This window comes from Benincasa hispida, chromosome 12 (assembly GCF_009727055.1).
Source record: "Benincasa hispida cultivar B227 chromosome 12, ASM972705v1, whole genome shotgun sequence".
Taxonomy (NCBI): Eukaryota; Viridiplantae; Streptophyta; class Magnoliopsida; order Cucurbitales; family Cucurbitaceae; genus Benincasa; species Benincasa hispida.
Window position 1 is genome coordinate 79730641 of NC_052360.1, and position 16515 is coordinate 79747155.

Genomic DNA, 16515 nt, shown 5'->3' on the forward strand with positions numbered 1-16515 from the left:
AAAAGCCACCATAGGTGATCAGGTACCCCTTCATTGAAATGAGACTATCTCAAACAATATACAGAACAACTCCCTGTTCCTGTAAATATCAGTCACGATTGTTCGGTCCAGAAATTGTTAACTAGCTTAACATTTTCTTGTAAGTGTAACCCTTCATTTTAGATTTTAGAGTTTTGCCCAATAAGCCAATCGTAAGGAAAAACCGATTGGGACAAAAACTAAAGTAACCCTATCCATTTCTGGAGTTTGAGTAAAGAGTCATGCAAATGTCATCTTAGGGGGACAAAAGAAAAGGTGCCTCAAGATCGAGCATGAAAATTTACTACAAAATAATGAGAGAGACCATGGGATGTGTTGACACACGTCCCACTCCCACTTATTATAAACACTTTCTCCATTCACCTTGGTATTGACCTATAAAAACACCATCCATAGGGAGGCACAAGCAAAGGTGCCTCGAGGCCGAGTATAGGTCTCACGGTGTGGGGAGAAACGTGAAAAGGAAAAATGAAGTATCATATACCCCATTTCCCTCTCTCTAAGTGTTTTACCTAGGGTTAATTTAACTTAGAAAAATACGACTAATTATTTTTACTAAGTGATTGTTTAAATTTGCCCAAGAGTAATATTTACTTTGGATAGTTAAACAATTTTGATTAATGTTCATTAAACATTTTAACAAACTTTAACCAACAATTGCATGCTTGTAGCAAATCAATCTAATTCACCTTCTAGGTCAGTTCCTAGGTAGGGGTATTCCGTTTCCGTTAGCTTAAACACCCCAGCCTAAACAGAATTAGCCTTAGAAAAAAGTCCCTAATAGTTACATTGCTACAATTTCAATCTTTTATTAAAGTCAATTTAATTCTATTAAACTGATTAAAAAAATTAAACTAATTTCTAATCATATTAGAAATATTGTGAACTTACGTCTATGTGAATTATATTTTAAAATTATTTTTAAAATGACTTTAACCTAAGTTTGCATGTAATTCTAAATTATTGATTTTAATTTTTAATTTCATTTCATCATATTATTATAAAATAAACGAAACAAATTAAAACCATACATTGTATTTAATGACATACTTAGTAAAATTATAACATTTATAAAATTATCTAAATTAGTGTCATGTTTCATGCAACCTCCATTTCATTACTTAACATACATAACAATTATATACTAAAATAATGAAATAAAAATAATAACATTTATACATACATCCAACTATATATTAAAACTCTTATAATATAAATGATGCATGAGAATGTTATTATGCATGTAAACATATATTATAACACTTATATTATATGATGTATGCACATGCTATAAAATAAATCATGCAACTATACTATAACATTTATAATATTCATGATGTATGATTAATGTATAACCTACGAGGGGATTTTACTACATGGCATACATTATGATATATATATATATTTATAAATATATTATACAATTAAACCATATATCAGATGTAATTAAAGAACAATTTATAGACTGAGATTGGACCTCCTAAACCATTAATTAAATTAATATAACATTATATTAATTTAATTAATTTAAAAATAACTATTACAACAAGAGAGTTACTTAAACCGGACCAAAAAACTCGAACCGAGATGCGAACTGCTCGAACCAAGCGAATCGGAGCACGAACCGAACCGAGCGTGATATGCGTCATTCTTTTCGTCTTGGAGCTTTGCAATGATGTGACCTAGCATTGCAACATTATGAAAAAAAATTTCATTCGCCTCTTCGCAACGTTGTAACGCTATTGTACATGCGTCTACTGTACAGTCGCGAACTCCATCATTTTTGCTCCAATTTGGGCCTCATTTTCACCAGAATGTCGTCGGAAAACTCATGAATGACTCAAATAATGAATTATAAACTCAGTTGAAATAGTTAAGCCTAAAACATCGGGCCCTTACAAACCAAGTTTGTAAAGAAAAGCAGTAAAGCTACAAACCAATCCCAAAAACATCCATAAATTGCAAACCATCATTCATTCAACAATATGAAGAAAATATATAATGCAAAACCCACAATCAAACTGAATTTTAGTTCTGAAAAAACAAAAATTGAGAATAAAAAACCATCGCTTTGATACCAATTGAAGGACTGTGAGGTCCAAAGTGGAAGCGAGGATCGTTCCCAATTTTAATTTTCACAGTAATTAAAATTACAGAGAACAAGAATAATGCATAATACAGAATTTACATCATGTTATACAAGGAGAAAAAATTAGAGTTTGAAGAATTAACTTACCCTTGAAGCCAAAAAGGTCTTTAAGAATCTCCTCCCAAATGGTCACGAACTCTTTGTACAAAAACAGGAACAAAAATCAGCAAACCCAACTTTAGATAGCACCACAATAGAGCCTCCTGTATTTTTCGTAGAGGTTGAAAATTAGTAGGAGTGTGTGGTCTCTACTATGATTTGGGAAAGTGGGATAAAATTTGAGAGAGGAGAATTTTCTTTCTGTGTGTTCCTTAGGAGAGAACCAGAGCAATGTGTAAAACACAAAAGAGGAAGAAGATAAAAGATCTTCAACTAACTTCCCACTCCCACGTGTGATTGAGAGAAAAACTAGGGGAGAGATTTATAACTTCCTCCTTAAATTAAATATAAAATTTAATTTAATAAATAATACATACATACATACATATATAATAACTAACTTATCATATATTATATATTAAATAATATGTTATATCGATTATAACACATAGCCTATAGTTTTTATATTGTATCAAATATAATGTAACTTATAGTTTATATTTCTCTCAATAATGCTAAAAGAATAAACATTCATGCAGCGAAAGAAATCAGAATCAATAAGCACTCTAATTACATTTAATTTGAGTTTAAAAACATGCTGGAAACAAATTTTACAGAATAAAGGGTCTCTAGATCTATAATCTTTGATGATGCACTTCAATTACAACTCCTCTTCACGAATTTGTTCTCCAAATTAATATTAAACCGCCACAATGATCTTCTCCACTAATCTCTGGATTGTGTGGTAGAAACACAAGATTGAGACCAATTAGATAGGGAAGGGAGAGGGTTTTGGAGAGAAAATAGGAACTCTAGAAATTCAGTTGCATGATCCTCTCCAATCTGAAAAATCTGAGTATTTAATGAGATTGAACATGCAAGCACTCAGTTTTTAATGCAATTTGACACTTTAAATTGTACTAAATAATGAGCTTAGGTGTTAATTTATGGATTATTCCACTAAACAACTCAAAATTTGGAGAATTCCACTATTGACTTATTTTATATTTCAATCTAATTGAATTATTTCAAAAATAAAAAATTCAATTTTCTCGAAAAATTAAAGAATAATTTTAAGTTTAACTAATTAATTAAACACATAATTTAATAATAATTTAATATCAAATATTAAATTAATAAAATACCTAATTTAAACATGAATCATGTTCAATTTAATCAATATTTAAATATTTTAATCTCTCCGATTACGTTTAATTTCTACAAATTTAAACGGTTTAATTATATCAAATATAATTAACCAAACCCTAAATTGAATTTGAAACTTCAAATTCAAAACCCTAACTTCGATTTGAACATTTCAAATCCGCTCAATTCACTACAAGATATAATTTTACGAGCTAGTAGAGGGACCTTATGGACCATAGATCATGAGTTCCAACGATTTGAGATTAATTGACTAAGCACTTTAGATTGAATTAATCAATATTCATTAACTACCGAGACATACCACTATATCTCGATAGTTGCACTCTTCTCACTGGAGATATATTTTTGTCCACTTTAACCATAATCAGTAAGTCGATCCTTCACAAGTCGTTCGTATTTTATAGCTAGGTCAAATTTACCGTTTTACCCCTGTAAATACATCTTACTCCTTAAGCTCCCACTGAACCTCTATTGAACAATTGGTTTATAGTCCAACTAATAAACCATGACCCTTTCGATCATGAGAGGATAGGGCCCTGTTCTTCAAGACCAGGAATCAGTACTTAAGAGAACAACCTATCTATTAATCCTAAATTGGATAGGAGCGAATTCCATCTCGCAAGACTATGTCCCCAGTTATCTATCTGGTCTTATCCCAAAATGGGAGGCTTATTGAAGAGTATTGTTGGACTACTCTCACCTATGTAGATCAAAGGACAATCCCAAATAAACAGGAGTTCATAGTTAGCTAAGGATTGAGATCGAGTTACCTTAGGTCATCCAATTTTGAAATAGTTGGTTTTAACAGTAAACGGTCGTTATAAAGAAAAATGACTATTTTGAGGTTCGGTCCTCCAAACATCATTTGTATAGAATGCCTCCACTCACATGTCTTCATAGCAATGATTTTGGGATCATGTCATTTGTATTAGTATATAATGTGGGCCGCATCCAATAGTGTTACTAGGATGAGGTACCCAATCCCATCCATATCTTATAGACCATTTTGGCTATATACTAAAACTTGATCCAATTTTATGTCTCCACATAAAGTTAAAGTATTCATATTATAGCCATGAATTTTTTTATTGGATTTTTATAATGTAATGCAATATCGATAACAATTTATTGAATGAAATACTTAATAATACTTTTATTGATAAATAGAATATGTATATAACATTTACGAACTACGAGTTTTAGGACATTCCTAACAAATGCATAGTATTTAATATAAATCCAATTCATATTAAATTTAATTATATGAATCTCATTCATACAATTAGTATTTGCATCATAGTTAAATATTTAATTCCTCTCCAAATAAGCTTTATATTATAATGTATCAAATACATTATATTAATTATATCACATATAATTCATTTAAATTAGTTATATCACATATAATTAATTTAAATTAATTATGTCATATATAATTAATTCTCTCAATTAATTTGAACAATTCAAATTAATTCAAAATTAATTCTCAATAATCCCTGTTGAGCTACAAAGAGGACCTTATGGACCTATAGATTGAAGTTCCAATGGTACTTGGATAATTAATTAAACTCCTTTAATTTAACTAAATTAAAGGAGTTTAATTAATTATTTAACATCAATTAACTTTCGGTCATTCCATTAAAAACCGAAAACTGCACTTTTCGCATTACATATCTCTTTCTATGTCCATTGGATATAACCAATCAATAGTGCGATGACCCTTTACAAATTGCTCGTAAGTGCAGCTAGGCCAAAAGTATCGTTTTGCCCTTGTAGTTACATCTAATTCCTTAAGTACCGCTGATCTCTCTAATAAACAATAAATCATAGTCCAACTATGACCAAACCCTTATCGGGTCAAAAGAGGGTATGACGCCACATTGTTCAAGCCTTAGAATCAACCTTTAAGGGAACAATTTGTCTATTTACCCCAACGTTAGAGAAGGAGTGAATTTTTTCTTGTGTATTGTGTTCCCAACTCCCCAATCAGAAGAATCCCCAAAATGGTAGGTATATTGAGTCAGTGATCTTGCCATTTTCACCCAAACAAATCATAGGACTGCCATAGGCAAGAGTTCACAATTCACTCAGGATTCAGGTGATATCACCTATGGTCATTCTGGTTGAAATGTAAGTCTTTATTATTAACAACGTTATATAATGAGACTATTCATTTCGTGGTCCGGTCTTATACAAATCCCTTTGTATAGAACATCCCCGCTCACATGTCTCTACATGAATGATTAGGATCAGATCATTTGTAGCACTTTACAACAATGGTAACATCTACAAAATAGGTCGTATTCGTAGTGTCACCAGGATAAGGTACCCAGTTTTATCCATCTACTATAGACCATTTAAGTTATCACTTAAACATGATCCACCTGTATTTCTCTACATACATGTTTAAGCTACAGAAGATATCATCGGATGTTAGTTTATTGGTTTTGTGGGTTAATGCTACTAAATGTCGAATAAAATTCCTCAGATTCTATTAAATATATAAATCGTTTGTACATTACAATTACAAACTATAGGACCCATGAGATTTAGATCATCAACCCCAACATACACATGTGTGAGCTGATGGGTTCACGTTCATGTTTCTTTTCCAATATTTGAATGTGTGCCACTAGGCCACTAGACATGCAAATTAAGGCAAGATAAGTTATCCCCTTAGTTTGGCATTCAGAAACAATTTCAATTTGCTTGACCCACTAGCCCAAGCATTCACTGCATGTGAGTGCATAGTCTAATCTCGGTAGTGGGATCACTTATTGAGCATTTTATACTAATCCTTTATGTTATATGTTTTTTCAGGTAAGGGCAAGGATACTAGGGCGATTGACAAGATGAATATGTGACAAGGCCAATGAGACTAGGAAATGCTTCTGCATTTTAGTTCATAGGTCTTTTCACGTTCACGATTTTCTTTCATGGTCTTATCTAGGTGCTAAAGATTTTCTTTATCAGTTAATTTCTTTTATTTTTATTTTAAATTCATGTTTTAAGAGGTACCTCGAATCGAACGGTACAAAATTTTGAGTTGAAATTTTGTTTGAATTCTTATTTAATAAAATAGTCCAATTTTCTTATTGTCGATGTAAATATTTATGCATGCATGTAGTAACTACCTTATGAGGTGTCATAAAAAGTCGGATCGTTACCGTTTGGAAGTCGGGTTGTTACATTCCCCTTATTATATTTTAATATATGAATATTCATACAATTATTCAACGTATTCATCTTGTCAATGTGATAATACATTTTACTCTAATTAATAAGAGCGTAACCTAAAATTTAATTTCGTTAGAACGAAATATTTTAACTCATTCAAACAAAATTCATCTGATGAGAGACATTTATTATCGCTTCAAATACCAATTCGATCTTTTCAACCCTTGCAATATAGATAAAATAGCATGCATATAGCTAAAACTAAAAGACATTTCTTGACTAAAAATATAAATTTGGGTTTTATGAAACATTTCATCTTAATGTAACAAATATATATAAGGCCATGTTGTACCTTTTGTAAGCTTTAATCAAATCAAATTATATTTTATTAATTTATCGGCAACTTAAACAATATGCGCTTTATTATATCTTATTCCACTACAAGAAAAAAGGTTTTTGTCGATACCTAGCTTGTCGACGCCTAAAAAAATACATCAGCATAGGGTCTCTATGCCGACGCCGATGCTTGCATGGGCATATAGCGACTATCTCAACGCCAGAATAGTTAGATATATCGGAATAAAGATCCCAACGCCAAAACAAAGGTGTCCGGATAGACTAGGGATATGCCGACGGGTAAAATAAGGGCGGCATTGGGAAAGACCGGAATATAAAACCATAAAACTATCCCAAATGCCTTCATTTTCTTTTTTGCCGCCGCGAAGCCCCCTTCCCCCAGATTCTTCTCTTCTCGCCGCCATTTATTCCTCTCTTTCATTCGCCGCTGTTCATTCCTCGCTTTCAGTCATCGCCGGTAAGTTTTTTCTTCTCTTTCAGCCCTCTCTCCCATTTGTCGCCGTTCAATCCTCTCTTCTGTTTGCTGCCATTTGTCGCCATTCAGCCTGCTCGCCTCCACATTGCCGTCGGTCTCTCATTCTCACGTCGGTAAGATTTTTCTGATCTTCTTTTTTTCCTTTTAATGTTTATCTTTTTTTAATGTTACGTCAAACTTCTAGATAAAGTAGGAGAATAGGTTTTTTAGTTTAAATTTAGCTTTTTGTTTAATTTTTTGTTTGAAATTTGTTGAAACCATATATGTAGAAGTTGTAAAAAAATAATAAAAAAAGTTTATTTGCTTTAAATTTAGTTTTTTGGTTGATTTGTTTGAAGTTTGAATGGATAGAAACACTGCTCGTTAGGTTGAGGAAATTAAATTTAATTGTTAACGGTATGTTGAAGATTAATGAGGCAAACTTAGGTTCTAAGTTTACAATGTTTATTTGCTTTAAATTTACATTATTTATTTGCTTTAAATTTAATATGTTTGATATAAAAGAGGGGAATGTGTTTATTTGTTTTAAATTTACAATCTTTGATCTAAAAGAGGGTTTGAGTTTATTTGATTCTTTGTGTGATATTTGGTTTTATTTGCTAGTTTTAAAATAATTTGATTATATTATGATTTAATTTGTTTTGAGCTTAATGTGTTTCCAAACGAAGTATATAACACTTTACCTTAGAATTTAGGTTTGTTTGCTTAAGTTTATTTGTTTTAAATTTAGCATTTGAGTTTGTTTGTTTTAGTTTAGTTGCATTAAATTTTAATTAAGGCCTAACTTTAATTGTTGGATTGAGATCAAACTGGGGTTGTTCAAGAATGATTAAAAGTTTTCTAAACAAAAAAGGGATGAGGGTATTTGCTTTAAACTTAGGTATTCTCAATTATTTATTTATTTGAGTTATTTGGTTTCTATTTTCTATGGTTTAGTTTGTTTGAATCTTGATGTTTTCAAATAAATTATATAGATATATTTGATTTTAGTTTTTATATATATTATGCAACTCTTTCAATACATGTCTTGAAAGAACTTAATACAAGTCTATATTACTCTATGTTAAAGTATAAGTTAAATATCCTAACTCATAAGTTAAGTCTAATTTTTTGTACAATTTTTCTAGGTTTATAAATTTTGTGAATAAAGAGGTGGTTGAAAAGTATATCATTAAGAATGAATAAAGATTGGATTAAACTTCGAGATAAGTTCTCAACGGATTATAAGATATGAACTAAAATGGTATTTTTTTTATATAAAAAATTAGATACTTAAGAGTTAGTTTTGAGAATTATGTTGTCATCTTATAGTTATGATAGCAATTGAATTGAATTTGTATGATATAATAGAATATTGTTTGTTTTTGTTTTAGTTTTGAATGTAGGGGATATAATAAGATTGTACTTTGATTTATGTTGCTATCCTACAATTATGGTAGCAAATAAAATACTTTGTATGATGCAATAAAAAGTTATTTGTTTTTGTTATGGTTTTGAATGTGGAGGCTAGAATGATATTGTTGTTCTGAATATTAGGTATGAATTGTTTTTGTTATGTTTTAAACATGGGTGAGTTGTATTGAATGTTGAATTGAGAATTGTGAGTTAAGGATTTTTATGTTATTGCTGTTTTGAATATGTGTTAAAGAAATGTGAGTTAATGGTTTTTGTTCTTATTTTTGTTTTGAATGTGAGTTAATTATATTTGTGATATTATTGTTGTTTTGAATATGTGTTAAAGAAATATTAGTTAATGATTTTTGTGTAGTTGTTATTGTTTTGAACGTGAGTTAAGAATTTTTGTGTTGTTACTGTTGTTTTGCATACGTTTTCAAGAAATATGAGTTAATAATTATTGTGTTGTTATTGTTGTTTTAAATATTGAACTAAGAACTGTGAGTTAAAGATGATCGTATTATTCTTGTTGTTTTGAATATGTGTTAAGAAATGTGAGTTAAACACTTGGGTTTGTGTTTGTTGCTTTGAATAAATGAATGCGTTATATATATATATAGAGAGAGAGAGAGAGAAGTAATTTAACTTTAGGTATTTTAATTATAATTTAAACTTCGTTTGTATTATATGTTTTTTTATACAGGATCAATGTTATGTCTGTGACTTCATAGCTGAACGAGATTGAAGTGTTTTTTTGTTATTGCTATATCTACTAAATTTAAATGTCATTTTTTTTAATCAAGACTCATGTTTTAGTTCATATATGTCTATTTTATTTTGGAACAATATAAATTGTAAGGATATTTATGATTATTTAAATGAAATTTGGTTGTTTTTCCTTTTTGAATATTTTTTATTCATGTAAACTATTTAAATATTTCATCAGGATATTCAGTTACAATTGAAGCTAATAGAAATATATTGTTTTTAAAAATAATATTTTTTCAAAAAAATAAAGTCAATGCCTACGTCACCTAAGCGTAGGCAAAAGTTATCTATCTCAACTCTATATGTAAAACGTCAGCAACAATTTAATGCCTGTAAAAACAACACATCCAAGTGCATACAAATATAAGTATCGAGAAAGCATTCTGCCGATGCATACACACAACGTCGTGCGTAGAAGGTCTATGTCGACGCTATCAATTCGGCGTCGACAAACCCATAAACTTAAAAGGCGTAGGCATAGATAGCCTATGCCAACGTCAACGAAAAGCCATCGGGCTAGCTTATCTCGATGACCCTATCTCAACGGTGTTTGTCAATGCTTGTAAAGTGTTGGCACGACTTGTTTCCAACAGTTTTGAAAACTATCCCGATGCTTTTTTTTTTTTAGTGTTCGGATATACTTATGAAAGTTCATGATTTAAATTGATATACTTATGACATTTCAAGGTTTAAATTGATACACTTGTGAAAGTTCACGGTTTAAATTGATACAATTATTAATTTAGAGTTTAAATTGATACAACCTCAAAAGTTGAGGGATATAAATTGATATTTGTCCTCGTTAAAATAAATGACCTAATTTGGTCTACTTCTCCATCTTTTTCTTTGGAAAAAAACCCATTCTTACTATTAATTTGATAAGGTATTTCCATTTTTACCACAAACTTTCTATTTGATCAAATAGTTGCATTCTTACCTGAAATTTTGGAAGGAAAAAAAAATGTAAATTTGAATAAATGTGGTCATTTTTAACTTATGATAGGACCCTTATTATTTGAAGAAATGTTTAAGAAGTGTTATCATGTGTGCTTAAATAATTATACAATATGTATTTAATACAAAATCGAATTTCTTAAGAAAACAATATTCAAGATATATATTTTTTTTATGAGCAAGTTTTGACACAAAATTACTCAAATTGTCTTTTTGATGTATGAACTAAAATTGATGAGTTTTTTTAAGCGTTTATTTATTTAATTTTCTTTTATCAAAATTTGATGAATTAGAAATTTTTTAATATAAGATAGAAATAACTATATGAATCTAATTATAACCTTCTATTCGATGAAATTTAAAAGTTTATAATGAAAATGGATTCGGCTCCTCGCTAAGTTTAGTGAGAAGTTTTAATTTTTTTCTTCATCTTTTTAATCATATATATTCTAAGAAAAAATATATATTTGTTATCACTACTATATTGTTATTGCTATTATTATTATTATTATCATTATTAATATCAAGAGAGAACTGTGTGTTAGATCTTCAAAGGTGGCTATCTATTTTTTTTTTTTTTTTTAATAAAAAATGACTTATCTTAAAGGCAAAAAAATCCAAAGGAATTGACTGAGTGTTTGTAAACATTTTTAGAAAGTCAATTCAAATATACTTTAAATTTTGTAAATTAAAGCAATTAACAATGTCTTCGACAAATGCATATAAGGACATAAAATTTGAAGGATTTATCCAAAAATCTGTGCAAAGATTTATCAAAAAGTCAAATACGTACAGAAATATTTATAAAAGTACACTATAATCTGAGCAATACACATTAAAATTAGATTTTCCATCTTTGATTAATTTCTCTAACAATAAATAAGTATGTGTGATATATATTTGTGTTTTAAAATGTTGATTATTAATGTTAACAAAACTGTTTTTTCAAAAACATTAAAAAGTCGTTTGTTTGTATCAACAACAAATTGTTAGTTCAATTGATATAATGATTGTGTTATCAACTTCAAAGTCGAAGGTTCAGTTCTCCCATCCCACCTATTATCGGAAAGGAGAAGTCGTTTATTAGTTGAAAATCCGAGATTCTCTGACATGGACATCAAATTACCTAATTTGTATGTCCGAGATTCTATAAGAGAAATATCTATCTAATTTTGGTTTTTTTTTTTGCAACATGTATTTTTAAGATGTTAAAAAGACATCTTCAAATACTACAAGAATTTTGGTTATTCCCAACGAAACTTATCCCGACGAACAAAAAAGAATCAGCGGATCCAACATATCCCGATGGTAAAAATAAGAGGTCGAGATAAAACGACATCCGATGATGCATTAACAAATCGTTGGGCATTGAACAGCGACCGTCAGGCTTTTAAACTGCCCTCGACGGTTCTTGAGGGACTGTTGAGGTTTCTATAACTTTAGCCGATGGTACAAGGAGGATCGTCGGGCGTATGAGTTTTGTCCGATGATTATTTGCGGTCGTCGGGCATTCCAATCTTCCCCCCGATGGTTCAAGAAAAACTCGAGAGTTCTTATTTTCACTCGACGGTGGTCGAACAACCATCGGGCAAGGTGTGTAATATGAAAAAAAATATATTTATTGGAATTTGTAAAGTTAGCCTGACGGTTTGCGTTTAACCATCAAAATTTTGTAAATTCGACCGACGATTATTAGTGACGTCGAACATTCCAATCTTCCCCCAATGGTCTAGTCGGGAGTTCTTATTTTTGTCCGATAGTCATCGATTGTGTCAGAACACCATCGGGAGTTTGTAAATTTTGCCCACATTTCGATTGTCACAGTCAGGAGTTCTAAGTTCTATCGACAATCAGTTGTTGACCATCGGCAAAGATCGTTTATCCCGACGGTATGGAAGACGACTGTCAGAAAAAGCCCGATAAAAATCTTCCCCCTCCTTTCGTTTTTCTCTTCTCTCCTTCCTTCACTCGAGCTTGTCGTCTCCTCTTCTCTCCTTCATCCACTCGTCCACAGGCGTCTCATCTTCTCCTTCGTTCGCTTATATTTCTTCTTCTCCTTCATCTACTCTGATTTCTTCTTTTCCTTCGTCCGCTCGCTATGGTCGCTATCGCTCGCTGTGGTCGCCATCCGGTCGCAAATAACTATTTTATACCCAATCAATTTTACTATTGTTGCTTGTGATGTTAGAAAAAATTGGAGAACATTAGTTTTAATATATTAATCATGGAGTAAAATTCTCATGCTAGTATTCATCAGAAACATGAGATTAGATTATGTTCAATGATTTTGCTTAAGTTCAGTTTACTATTTAATCTAATTTTCACAAAGATTAGTTTGCTTAAGTTCAGTTAAGTGATTTTGATTGTGTACCGTAGAATTGAGTAATTTTTCGTTTTTTTGAAAAACTTATTATTATTCCTATGGACTTTTTATTTTAAAAATTATGTAATTCAAATATAGGAGATGGGAATTTGAAGTTACCAACATACTTGACTATTTAAAATATGCTTTGGATCAACAATATTTCCTTTAAATTAGAAAAAAATTATTCTGAAAAATATTTTGTTCTTACGATTTCATCATATATTATATATTATATATTGAATATTGAATTCAAATGTTGATCGAAGTTTTACTAACTTAAAAGAAAGAAAAGTTGAATATAAACTAATGTAATCATATCATGTGCATTTCACAATAATGTCAATACTCTGCTTGACCCATTGATTGTGTATGAATGATAACCATAAACTAACAAGTTCTTTTTAATTGTATTTCTTATCCTTTCAATAGTCTAAGCCATGTTGAATATAAACTAATGTATGTCATTTTAAAATTTAGTAAATGGTCCTAAACTAATTAAGAATGCATAAAGAGTGGAATAAGATTAAGAATAAGTTATCAACTGAGAATGCAAAAAGAGTATATCGCTTCCTTGAAGATGCAAGACTTCATGTTAATAACTTGGGGAAAACAAGATGTCCCTGTAGAAAATGTATGAATACAAGGTGGGAGCCAATAGATGGAGTTGAATGACATTTATTCATTAATGGAATTTTCCCATCGTATCATTAATGGGTATATCATGGAGACCCAGTCGACTTGTCTAGGGGATACGGGAGTCACACATCTCAATCGACACATGATGATGGATTAAGTACGTTAGAGATGAATGTTGTAGATAAAGAAAATGAAATTTTGAATATTATAAATAATCTACCGTGTCCAATTGCCAATGTAAATGAAGAAGAAAATGAGGATGAGATGCACACCAATGCCAAGAAAGAGATAACAATTCAAGCTTCTTTGAAGACTTAATAAATGAAGCATGCAACGAGTTGTACTCTAGTTGTACAACTTTCTCATCATTGTTGTTCTTGGTGAAATTGATGCATATCAAGGTTCTAAGCGGTTGGACTAACAAGTTGTTTGAATTGTTACTTGAATTTTTAAAAGAAGGATTTCCTGTTGGAGCATCTATACCTAGTTCATTTTATGAAGCTAAAAGAAAATTACGTGACCTAGGACTAGGTTATGAGTGTATTCATGCTTGCAAATACGACTACATCCTATATTGGAAAGAATTTGTTGATTTGCAATAGTGTCTAATATGTGGTGAATCTCGGTACAAAGTTAAATCTCCGTACAAATTATATATACATCTGCAGAGATACTAATTAATTTTTTTTTCTTAATTCAGAACCATTTTGTTTAGACTTGTCCAACAAACTAAAAAGTAATAATTATTGTGTTTTTTTTTTTTTTTTTTTTTTGTTTACTTACATTTCATTACTCATTTCCTATTAATTTCTCATTTTCTTAGAAAGTGGCAGAGTCTAATCAAAGTTGGTCAGCCTTAAAGTACATTTATATAGCTGGATCCACCGTAAAAATAAAAACATTTCTATATTTGATTTCTAAGAAAGTATGTTTAATATCTTGTGAATTGTTTTACAGAAAGGACTCGACGGTCAAACAATGGACCTAGTGAACTTATTTAAGCAAACACACTATAAGAGTGACAACTCGTTTTTTAATCAGGTTGCGAATGATGCATATGTAAGTTTTTATTCTGCAATGTAATTTTATTCGTATACAATTGTCATACAATAATTAGTCTTAATTATTGATGTAGAGTCAAATGGTTGAGCTCAGAGAATTCTCCACCCAAGAAGGGTTTGAACAAATATAAATATGCGAGCAGGTGTTGGGCACAGGAGTGGGCCTTGGTAGGACACCGAAAGGTAAAAAAGTGAAAAATAAATAAATCATCGTCTAGTGCATCTTCATTAAGAGTTATAGAGGAGCAACAACAAGAGATAGAATCCTTAAAGGCTAGATTGGCTAGATTGGACGAACTGGAAGCCATAAGACAATATGAGATGGAGGATATAAAAGCTATGCTCTTAGAGCTCATGAAAGATAAATTGAACTAAGTATGAGCTCTTTGACTTTCGTAGTAAAGGAATTAGAAGATTTTGTATGTTATTATCATGTAGTTATGATAATAACATAAACGTATAGTAATGAAAGTATAGTTAGTGTTCTGAAGTTGAGTTTTTCATTTTATGCTAAATTAGATGATTGTGTATGTTGTTATCTTGCAATTATGGTAATAATATAAACGTATAGATATGTGTATTTCAATTGGTTTGTATATATATATATATTTTTTAAGTTGGTTTGTTAAGTAAATATAGACATGTCATGGTTTGAGATTGAAGTATGTTTAAGTTTAAGTTATGATTAAATTTAAGTTGGGTTTTAAGTATTATATTGACTTTGAGATTGAAATATGCAAGTTTGAGTTGGTTTATTTCAATTCATTAATGTTCTTAGTTGAGTTTTAAATTCTATATTAATTTTGAGATTGGTATATAGTATATTGAGCACTAAACTTATTTAAATTTGTATTTTGTAGATATCTGGAGATTTTTGTTGAAGGTACATCTCCCAACAAGCGTATTTAGGTTGTAGATGTTAATGTTATTTTAGATTTAGGAATTGTGGATTGAGGTTGTAGATGCATCTCCCACTATATACTTTGTTATTGTTAAGAAATTGTGGATGTTATGGGTTGGATTAAAGAATTGTGGATGTTATAGTAACTCTTGGATGAAGGTTGTAGATTCAAACATTTTTCTATATATTATTTACTATCTCTTATAGACATTTACTTGATTTTGGCAATCTTATTTTAGTTTGATTGATATTTGTAAGATTCAAACAGGTATGACATTTAGGGGGAAAAAAAAGGTCTAAAAAATGAAAATAAATAAATAAATTCAAATAGGTATGACATTTGGTTAAACATATAATCTCGATGCTAAAAGATATCCCTCGACAGTCCCAGGGGTTGGGAAAAGCCACAAAAGCACTGATCTAGACGACCAATTTATTATCCCGACGTTTTTTGTCCACCATCGAGATTTAAAAGCTATCCCGACGTGGCCAAAAACCATCGGGATATCTATTAAATTCCAACGGTGGCCAAAAACCGTTGGAATTTAAAAGACATCCCGACAGTGCCTAGACACCGTCAAGATGAAGGACTATAGCTTGATGGTACTCTACCGTCGGGCTATATTAACATTTTTTGACGGTGTCTAATCACCGTCGGGCGAAAGTACATCGCCTGATGGTACCTGTACTGTCAGGCTATATTAAATTATCCCGACGACTTCTATACCGTTAGGATAACCTTCCAATACTGACGGTGGTTATAAATTTATACCGTCGAGGGTTGTCCCTTTCTCTCCACGATTTTGTTTAGGGTCAGCAGAAAAGTCTCATCCTATATTCGTCGAGATAATTTTATCCTCTATGGCACGACTTCCATACTGTCGAGGAAGGTTTCCCCGACGAAGCTTTCCTGACGATTTCCTGACCATCGGAAAAACCTTTCCCAATGGCCTTTTCAGCTTAGTTTGACAG